A 10,027-nucleotide genomic window follows, 5' to 3' on the forward strand; every position below is an offset into this window, starting at 1 on the left:
AGAAATAGCAAACCAAAAAATCCAGACACAGTTGGTTCTTTGCATCCGTTATGGTCTTAATTATCGCAACAAACTCAAAGATCCTAAACTCTATCCAACTAATAATTTTAATTGTAGCAGGTATCATACACTTCAGATCAGATTTCTTCAAACTTGTACGAGACTTTCTTCACCATGGTTATGATATAGAACAAGCAGAAGAGGAAGATCGTAATCTATCAAAAGACTCGTTATGCACTTCGGAGCTTATAAAACGCGTTACAACAGTTGGTAACTTTGAAGACTTCATTGCTGATTCCTGCAAAACTTATTATGAAGAAGATAATTGCATAGTTTGTCTGTGCCAGTTCCAAGGGAAAGATGAAATCAGGAAGCTGAATACTTGCAGTCATACATTTCATACGTCGTGTTTGGACCGGTGGATTCATGATGATCAAGTAATATGTCCTCTCTGCAGAACTCCCTTCTTAGCCATGAAGAAAAAGTCACCCGTTTTACCTTGCGTAGAAATCTGATGTGGCGCCTAATGACAGGTGAAAGAAAAATGATATTTCATCTTAATGAAAATCAGTGAATTGTACTTACAAGAGTTTGTCAGGACATTATATTTATATAGACAAACCAATCTAGCTACACTATACACGTGTAGTCACAACAGAGATTGGTGGCAGAAAAATATAAGTACAGACACTCTAAAGATAAGGGCACCATTACCCCCCTCAAACTGAAGTGCATATGTATGAACTTGCAGTTTGTCTATGAGATAGCCAAATCTGGGACCATGTAATGCTTTGGTGAAGATATCTGCCACTTGTTCAAGAGTGGGAACATAAAAAACATCCAAGGCTTTAGATTGTACCAGTTCTCTGACAAAGTGAAAGTCCAGAGCAACATGCTTCATTTTACTGTGTTGAATAGGATTAGAATAAGGAGATTGAGCTGATGTTGTCACAACCTGATCTGGGAACAGCAGGTAGTGGGAAATGAAGATCATTGAGGATAAAGCAGACCCAAACAAGTTCAGCAGCACTATGAGCTAGAGTCCTATATTCTTCTTCAGTGCTAGATCTAGCAACTGTACTTTGCTTTCTAGAGGACCAGGAGATAGGATTGTCACCCAGAAAAATGCATTAACAACCAGTTGACCTTCTGTCATCAATACTTCCTGCCCAGTCAGCATCTGAAAAACCCAGTAAAAAAGAAGAACCTTTTCTGAATTTGATACCATACTCAATTGTGCCTTTTATATATCTGAGAATTCTTTTGACAGCTTCAAAATGATTAGTGGTAGGATTCTGCATGAATTGGCAAACCTGATTAACATCATAACATATATCAGGTCTGGTCCATGTCAAATACTGAAGAGCTCCAACAATTGACCTGTATTCTGAAGGATCAGGAAGTAAAGTACCATCTGATTTACTTAGTTTGACTGTTGCTGAGGCAGGAGAAGAACATGCTTTGGCACCAGTCATATTGGTTTTCTTCAGTAGGTCAAGTGCATACTTGGATTGAGAAAGATGCAGAGCATAGTTATCTCCACATAAACTAGGATAATTTTAATGAATGATCCAACTTTGTGTATGAACAATGAAGTATCAGCATATGAGGTAGCAAATCCAAGAGAAATAAGAGCTTGAGCAAGTTTAACATACCATGCTCTGGGTGCTTGCTTGAGTCAGTAGATGGATTTATGAAGTAGGCATACATGATTTGGGTATTGGGAATCAATAAATCCAGGTGGTTGAGCCATAAATACCTGTTCTTGCAGATCCCCATGGAGAAAAGCATTACTCACATAAAGTTGAGTAATGGTCCAGTTGAATTGAACTGCAAGAGAAAGAACAATCCTCACAGTTGTTGGTTTGGCAACAGGGCTAAATGTTTCTGTGAAGTCAAGTCCTGGTTGTTGATGAAACCCCTTTGCCACTAGTCTTGCTTTATATTTGTCCAGTGAGCCATCTGCATTATATTTGATCCTGAAGACCCACTTGCAGCCAACTACATTTTGCTCAGGAGAAGAAGGCACATAAGACCAAGTACCAACATTTAGTAAAGCTTCATGTTCCTGAAAAAGGGCTACCTTCTATTTTGGATTCTTTATTGCTTGAGAAAAGCATGTTGGAACTGGAGATGCTTTATCACTTAAGTAAGCTGCAGACAATAAATTTTTAGTGGCAATCATAGTTTTTGGTTTAAACACACGTCTCTTAGCCCTAGTAATCATGGAAGGATCATTTTGAGGAATGACTTTAGTTGTAGTAGTGGGAGTGGAGGTAGTGAGTATTGGAGGAGGAACTGACTCAGGAATTGAAGGAGCAGTAGAAGCATCACAAGTAGGAATGATGGATGGAACAGTTGCAGAAATAGTATGAGATGAAAAAGTTTTGAAAGGAAAACTAGATTCATTGAATAAGACATGTCTAGAGATATATACTCTTCCAGTGGTGAAATCATAACATCTATAACCTTTGTGATAAAGACTATAGCCTAGAAATACACAGTGCTTACTTCTAGGTTGTAACTTATTTGATGTATATGGTTTCAGCCATGGAAAGCAGGAGCAACCAAAAACTTTCAAAAAGTCATAATTAGGAGACTTATGAAAGAGAAATTCAAAAGGAGATACAAAGTTTAGAGCTTTTGCTGGTAATATATTGATTAGATAATTTGCAGTTTGAAAAGCCTCTACCCAAAACATGGCAGGGAGACCAGATTGAATCAAAAGAGTTCTACCAATGTCCAAAATATGTTTGTGTTTTACCTCAGCAACACCATTTTTCTCAGGTGTTTTGGGACAAGAAAAATCATGAAGAATTCCTTTTTGAGTAAGATAAGCTTTAAGAAGATTGCCAGTAAATTCACCACCATTATCAGTTCTAATACATTTAACAGACAAAGAAAAGAAGTTTTCAATTTGAGTGACAAAATTAATGAAGACTTGTCTGAAATCAGATTTATTAACTAGTGGAAAGATCCAACAATACTTGGAGTACTCATCTACAACATTAGCATAGTAGTATGAGCCTGAAAGAGAACTGACATGACAGGGACCCCATAAGTCCATATGAAGAAGCTCTAAAGGTTGAGCAACAACAATACTAGAAATACTAAAAGGAAGTTTGTGCATTCTTCCCAGTTTACAATCATTACAAAATAAAGGTGTGCTAGAGACTTTAGGTAGTTGTAATTGATGGCACAGTCTTTGCAAGGTTTGGAAAGATGGATGTCCAAGTCTTTTGTGTAGAATATCATTGGTGATGAAAGAACTGGAGTATGCAGCAGGAGCATTGTGTAAATTGAATTGAATAGGGTAAAGACCATTTTTATGTGGCCCTTGCAAAAGGATCCTATGAGAGGTCAAGTCCTTCACATAAAAACCAAAAGAATCAAAATTTAAAGAGCAGTGGTTGTCTGTGGTAAATTTGTGAACTGACAAAAGGTTTTGAGAGGCTTTTGGCACAACTAAAATGTTATTGAGAGTAAAGGAATGATCATTCACATGTTTTAATGAGTGGCCAATATGAGAGATGTGCATACCTTGGCCACTAGCTGTTGAAATCATCTCAGCACCATCATAAGGAGAAAAAGTAGTCAGATTAGCATCATTAGAAGTGATGTGATTGTTAGCTCCACTATCTGCATACCAAGGAGAATCATCAAAAATATCTGCAACTGCTAAACATTGCCTGAAGATTTGCTGGTGGAGGTTTGCCTTGACAGGAGAAATTAAGCCTTTGGTGACATTCAGTAGCATCATGATTCTTTCCTTTGCAGATTTGACAAGGTTCAATTTCAGAAGTAGTGCCTCTTCCATAGGAAGGTCTTGAGAAGAAATTAGGATTTGGATGTCGACCACCTCGACCTCTTGATCCACCTCTATGAAAAACTGAGTTTGAGTATGAAGGTCTAGGAGTGTAACTAGAAGTAGGTTTGAACTGTTGATAATGTTGAGCCGCAAAATCTTTGGCTTCAGAATCATTTTTGGTATTGGTTACAATAATTTCTTCATTCATGAGCAGATTGAACAGTTCCTTGCTTGATACTGGAGGATTACGAATTCTAATGGAAGTAGCAAAGGAATGATACTCTATAGGCAAGCCAGATAAAATAGTTACCACCATTTCAGTGTCTGAAATTTGAGATCCTGCAGCTGCAAGTTGATCTTGAAGGCTTTTAATCTCCATTAGATATTTTGATACAGAACTACTCATTTTGAGAGATTGAAGCTTGGTACGAATATGAATCGCATGAGTTGCAGAAGTATGAGCAAATCTTTCTTGAATGCTAAGCCACAGTCCTCTAGAAGTAGCAGCACCAGCAACATAACCAATAGTTGAATCAGAAATTGTTGATTGGATCCAAAGAAGAAGAGTTGTATCTTCAGAAATCCAATCTTGATATTCAGCTAGTTGAGCTCTTGTGGTTCCTTGATCAGGACATGGAAAAGAACCATCGATGAACTTTTCAACCTGGAATTTCTTGAAAAGTGGTAACATTAAAGCTTTCCAGGTGATGAAATTATCATCCTTGAGTTTCAAAGGGATTATATGAGCAATAGTATTGAGCGTAAGTGTGGAAATGCGAACATTAGGTCTTTGATCCATTGAAAGAAATCAAGATTTGAGATAAAATTGAAAAACATAAATCAAGATTTGAACAAAAAACGAAAGTAAATCCAGATAGAAGCTAGTATGATGAACAAAACAGATCAAGAATTTGAGGAAATCTTGATAAAAGAACGAATTGAAAAGTTTAAAAAAAAAATCAAAAGTAGATCTGAGAAAGTTTGCAGGAATTGAAGAAACAAAGAATACCGGAGAAAAAATAATCTTCACCCAAAAGAGTATCTGTGAATCACTGTTGCAACAGAAAAAGAACACAGAGTTTTGTTGAAGATGAAGAAAAAATCACCATTGAAGGATCAAAAAGCTTAAAAAGCTTAACCTTCTCTCGGTACCATAATGACAGGTGAAAGAAAAATGATATTTCATCTTAATGAAAATCAGTGAATTGTACTTACAAGAGTTTGTCAGGACATTACATTTATATAGACAAACCAATCTACACTATACACGTGTAGTCACAACAGAGATTGGTGGAAGAAAATATAAGTACAGACACTCTAAAGATAAGGGCACCATTAGCGCCTACATAGAGATTGTATTCTACGATTTGTCGATTTTATAGTGTGTACATTCTTCTCCTCGTGTACATTCCTTTTTTGTGTATTAGTCATCAGAACTTTTTTTTTTTCTTTTATGTAGTGTGTATCTGTAGGCTGAATTCATTCATGGAGGATTATTTATTTATTTTTTTGCTAAGAAAATAGAGATATCATTACTTGACGGAAAGGTTACAAAGATTGGGTTAGGAAGTGAGATTGATCAACTTCCCAAGTGCCAGTTACATTCATCCTTCTGCTATACTTAGCAGCTTTGTGAGCTTTAGAACACCAGTTACATTCATCCTTAGCAGCTTTGTCAGCTTTAGAACGCCATCTACATTCATCCTTCTGCTATACTTAGCAGCTTTGTCAGCTTTAGAATTGAAATCCATAATAATGTATTCAAACTTAGAAAAAACAAGATGGCTTGCCAAAACAAAGCAATCATCCAAAATCGAACTTGCAGCCCAGCTAAACTGGAAATCTGCTTTACTTAAATAAGAGATTGCTAATCTAGAATCACTTCTTATGCAATTGTAGTTAAATTCTTTGTTACTGGTCCATTGCAGTGCATCATAGATGGCCATACTTTCAGCTTCTTCTACACTTCCAGTTATCCCATTCACTATTCTGCAGCCTTTGAAGTTACCTGTTAAGTCATAGCAGACAATTCCAATACCAAACTGGTGAGTATTCTTGTCAAATGAGGCATCATAGTATTTAAGAATGCATTGGTCAGGAAAATCTAAGTTTGATGGGCTCTCTGCGGGTACATATACGGGTATCTAAATAATGGTATTGTTACTGTTTCGAGCAGACATAGTCTCATTACAAAGCCTCATAGACCATCTCGCTATGATAAGATGGTTTACATTTTTATCCTAAATTGTTTTGCAGCATCTTTCTTTCCAAAGGCACCAGGAAATGGTGAAGATAGCACAAATTTTATCACACGAGTTAGAACTCACTAGCCATTTGTATATCCAATCCTCAATCCTAATGGTTGAACCGACATCCTGCTGGACTAAGTGTGCATAAGAAGTAGCAGACCACACATCTTTAGCAAACTTGCAGTTAAGAAAAATATGTTCAGCAGACTCTTGATAGTATAACACTTATCTTTTGAACTTCGTAGATATGACATCGACATAATCGTATGAAGTGATTATGTGTATGGGTAAAGGTGAAGATTTCATCCTAGGAAACAATGTTTACATTGGTTTAAAGGAAGTACATTCATGAAATTGTTTTATAAACCAAAAGGGAAATCGCTACACTTATTGGTATATATTGTTATTCATTGCATATCTTTGGATTACCAATATGTGTGAGTTCGTAGAACCAATCATAACTTGTTATGTATCTTGGTATAACTAATCACACAGTGCCTGACTTATGATTTGTCATGATTGATTTTTATTAACTAGCGTAGCCGATCCTAAGTAATCACTTGAGATGGTATAATCGATATTTGTAATTGGAGTGACTGATCCTAGTAATTGGTGTGACCGTTCACAAAAGAATTGTGTAACCGATCCTTGTAATTGGTGTAACCGGTCCTAGTAATTGGTGTAATCGATCATGGTAATTGGTGTAACTGATCCTAGTGACTTGTGTAACCGAGCACAAGCAATACCATGAGTATATGGTAACCGATCCTGGTAACTGACGTAACCGGTCCTGGTAACTTGTGTGTTCGATCACAAATAATCCATATTGAGGTATAACCGATCCTAGTGATTGGTAGAACAGACTGAAACCATAATTGCGATTTGATATTTGATCAATCACATGGTTGTCTTGGAATACAAATGAACCAATTCTAGACTCGTTTGGAAGTGTGGTATAATCGATTCCAAGATTGTAAATATGAAAGAGGATTTACAAAGAAAATATGTCAACATACTTTGAATACGAGCAATAACTCTTATCTTTTATTGTTCAAAGTTATTCCTTAATTACTCAAGGAGATCCCGGTCCGTAATAAATTAAGAATCTTTTAATTAAGGTTGTTAGTTTTATATGATTTAATTACCAGCAATTAAATGCACATCTCTAGAGAATAAAAATTAGTAATCTGCATTTACTAATTGGAGATTTTCTATTGAGAGATTTCGGAAAATATTGGACAAAGCATTTCCAGGAATTATGAAAACTGATTTGGGCATTTATTGCATATCTTGAGAATATTCGGTTTTGGAAATTCCTTGGTGTCCAAACATCCTTTTTCTATAAATACCTAAGTTTGCATTTCTAGCAAACTATCCTCATTAAGAGCCAGGAAAACTTCATCCTTTTGTTATTTCTGGTGGAGCCGTCTAACCGGAGAGGAAAATACCCTAATTAGGCGAAATCTATTATGAGTGCTCGTTTAAAGACTTCTTTGGGATCAAGAAGCTCTACGAGTACCAATGGTGGTAAACTAGATAATTGCATTCTGATATAATATTCACTCAAACTAGATCGAAGTGTCGACGGGATCTTTAGAACTGTTTGTAGATCTAAAGACATCTCGTGATAATCCATTGTTAACAGACTCCGTTCTGTGCGTGATTGATCACAAGAGATTCAAGTGGTGTTGTGAAGGTTTAATTGAAGATTAAATAAGATTTGTAGACAAAGTAGATTTCTTATTGGTTTCTCATATCTGTGTGTAGCACAAACCTTGATCGGCTGGGATTCAACTAGAATTGGATTTATTCAATTGTTTAGTTGCGTGAGATCGGCATCGCTTTATAGTTCCTTGTTTGGTTCTATACTGATTCATTGCAAATCTAAATTCTATTACTTCGATAGTTGTTTGATAGATTGATCTAACCAGGCAAAGAAGTTTATTAGATTAAACGGAAGAGCCTTTGCATATGACTTGAGATATATTTATCTAGAAAGAATCAATAGAGTTGTTACCAAACAGATTTGTTATTCCTTTATTGTTTGGAATACGATCCAAAGGAATTGTTCAAGTGCGTGCACTTATTGAATGACGGAAGCGCAAGGATACTGAAGAAACTAAGTGAACTAGGTTTATTTGCTTGGTCTCAACTATACGAAGTTGGTTTGGATTTTGTATAGAGGCTTAATTCTTAGAGTATTCATTTCTGGACTTGGTCCCGGAGTTTTTCTACATTTGCGGTTTCCTCGTTAACAAAATCTTGCTGTGTCTTTTACCTTTCTATTTCCACAATTATAATTGTTTATTATAATTAAAAGTAAAATACACAAACATTAACTTTGTATTACTTGATAGTGATCCTATATAGTTTGGTTAAGTCCGAATTATCAAGTAATCACACTTTGATTGTTGTATTGTCTCGATCCTGTATCCATAGACGATCACACAAAGTGTGAATACCGATTTTTTTTATTCTATCGACTTTGTCCATAGACAATCACTTTCGGTAAGAGGACTTATAGGTGGATATTTTAAAGATTGTAGTGTATTTGGGTACCCTCGTCTTTTCAAGATCTGTCACTGGACCATTGAACATTATTGAGTTTAAGGGAGCTTATGTGCTTTAAATGGTTCCATTTATTAGATGAAGTATGATAAAAGGAGGTATTCCTATCATTACTCTTTATATACTCAACTCCGGATTTCTGAGCATAGAAATCCTCTTGTATTTTCTGCCAGTGTGCAAGATTTTTCTCAACCTCTAGTAGTGAAACCATCCTTAACAACTAATTGCATGATGCATCTTCCCCAACTTTAGACTCTTCGAGAAACTCCATTGTCATAAATGATCGCATCTTATGTAAGAAATCGACAGAATAGAATCCTCGCCTTTTTTTTACATTATGAAATCACAAGAGCATATATAATTTATTTATACAAAGTTTTAAGCTAGCTAGATAGATAAAAAAATTTAAGCTAGATTAGGTATTTCAAGAGGATGTAAAATCATTATTTTGGAATAGAAGTGAAGAAAAAGTAACACGAGGCATATGACTTGCAGATTTTGAGAAATTTTGGTACGAAGTTGTAGATAGGGACTTTGTAGTGCTTCTTCAACTGGCTTTACAACTGCTTTTTTAAACATTCTTTGTTCATAATCCGGTAACGATCCTAATACTTTATCAAGACTCATAGTATAAATTGTATTACATTCTTTTATTGCAGTTACCTTTGATTCATATTTTTCAGCTAAACTACGTAAGATCTTTTATACAAATTCTTCTATCTTATCACCATTAGATTTCATCTCATTGACAAGATTTAATGTCTTTGAGAAGAAATCTGAAATTAATTCAGATGATTTCATCTGCAAGAGTTCATATTTTCTTCATAATTTCTGCAATTTTACTTTCTTTACCTTGTCAGGACCTTTATAATAGTTTGTCAAAGTAACCCAAGATTTCTTCACTTCTTTGATGTATACAACTTTGTCCATGATAGACTAATGAATTCCTTAATGAAGAATATATTTTTCTTTATAATTCTTTTTTCTGTTTTCAGTCAAAAAAGTGCTCTGAGTTTCAGTAAGTGCAACTCCTTCTGCTGGTTTTGTGTATCCTATGTTGACAATATCCCACACCTATTGATATGTAAAAATATTCTTCATCTGTGTTCTCCAATGCTCAAAATTCTTGCTATCAAAAGATGGAACCTTGATTAAACTCAAGTTAGGGGTCATCTTATCCACAAACTATACCGTAAGCCTAAGATCTTGGTGTTATGATACCATATGAAGATATCTTATATATAGAGTCTTTAAAGAAGACAATAACTAAAAATATTTCGATTACTCAATCAACAATAAATTCTTATGTACATTGCTTCATGGCTTAGCAGCCTATTTATAATTCTCAAACATTTAGAGTTCTAAAAACAGATAACTAAACAGATTCCTAATAAAATTTAAA

Source organism: Papaver somniferum, unplaced genomic scaffold (genome assembly GCF_003573695.1).
Source record: "Papaver somniferum cultivar HN1 unplaced genomic scaffold, ASM357369v1 unplaced-scaffold_10, whole genome shotgun sequence".
Taxonomy (NCBI): Eukaryota; Viridiplantae; Streptophyta; class Magnoliopsida; order Ranunculales; family Papaveraceae; genus Papaver; species Papaver somniferum.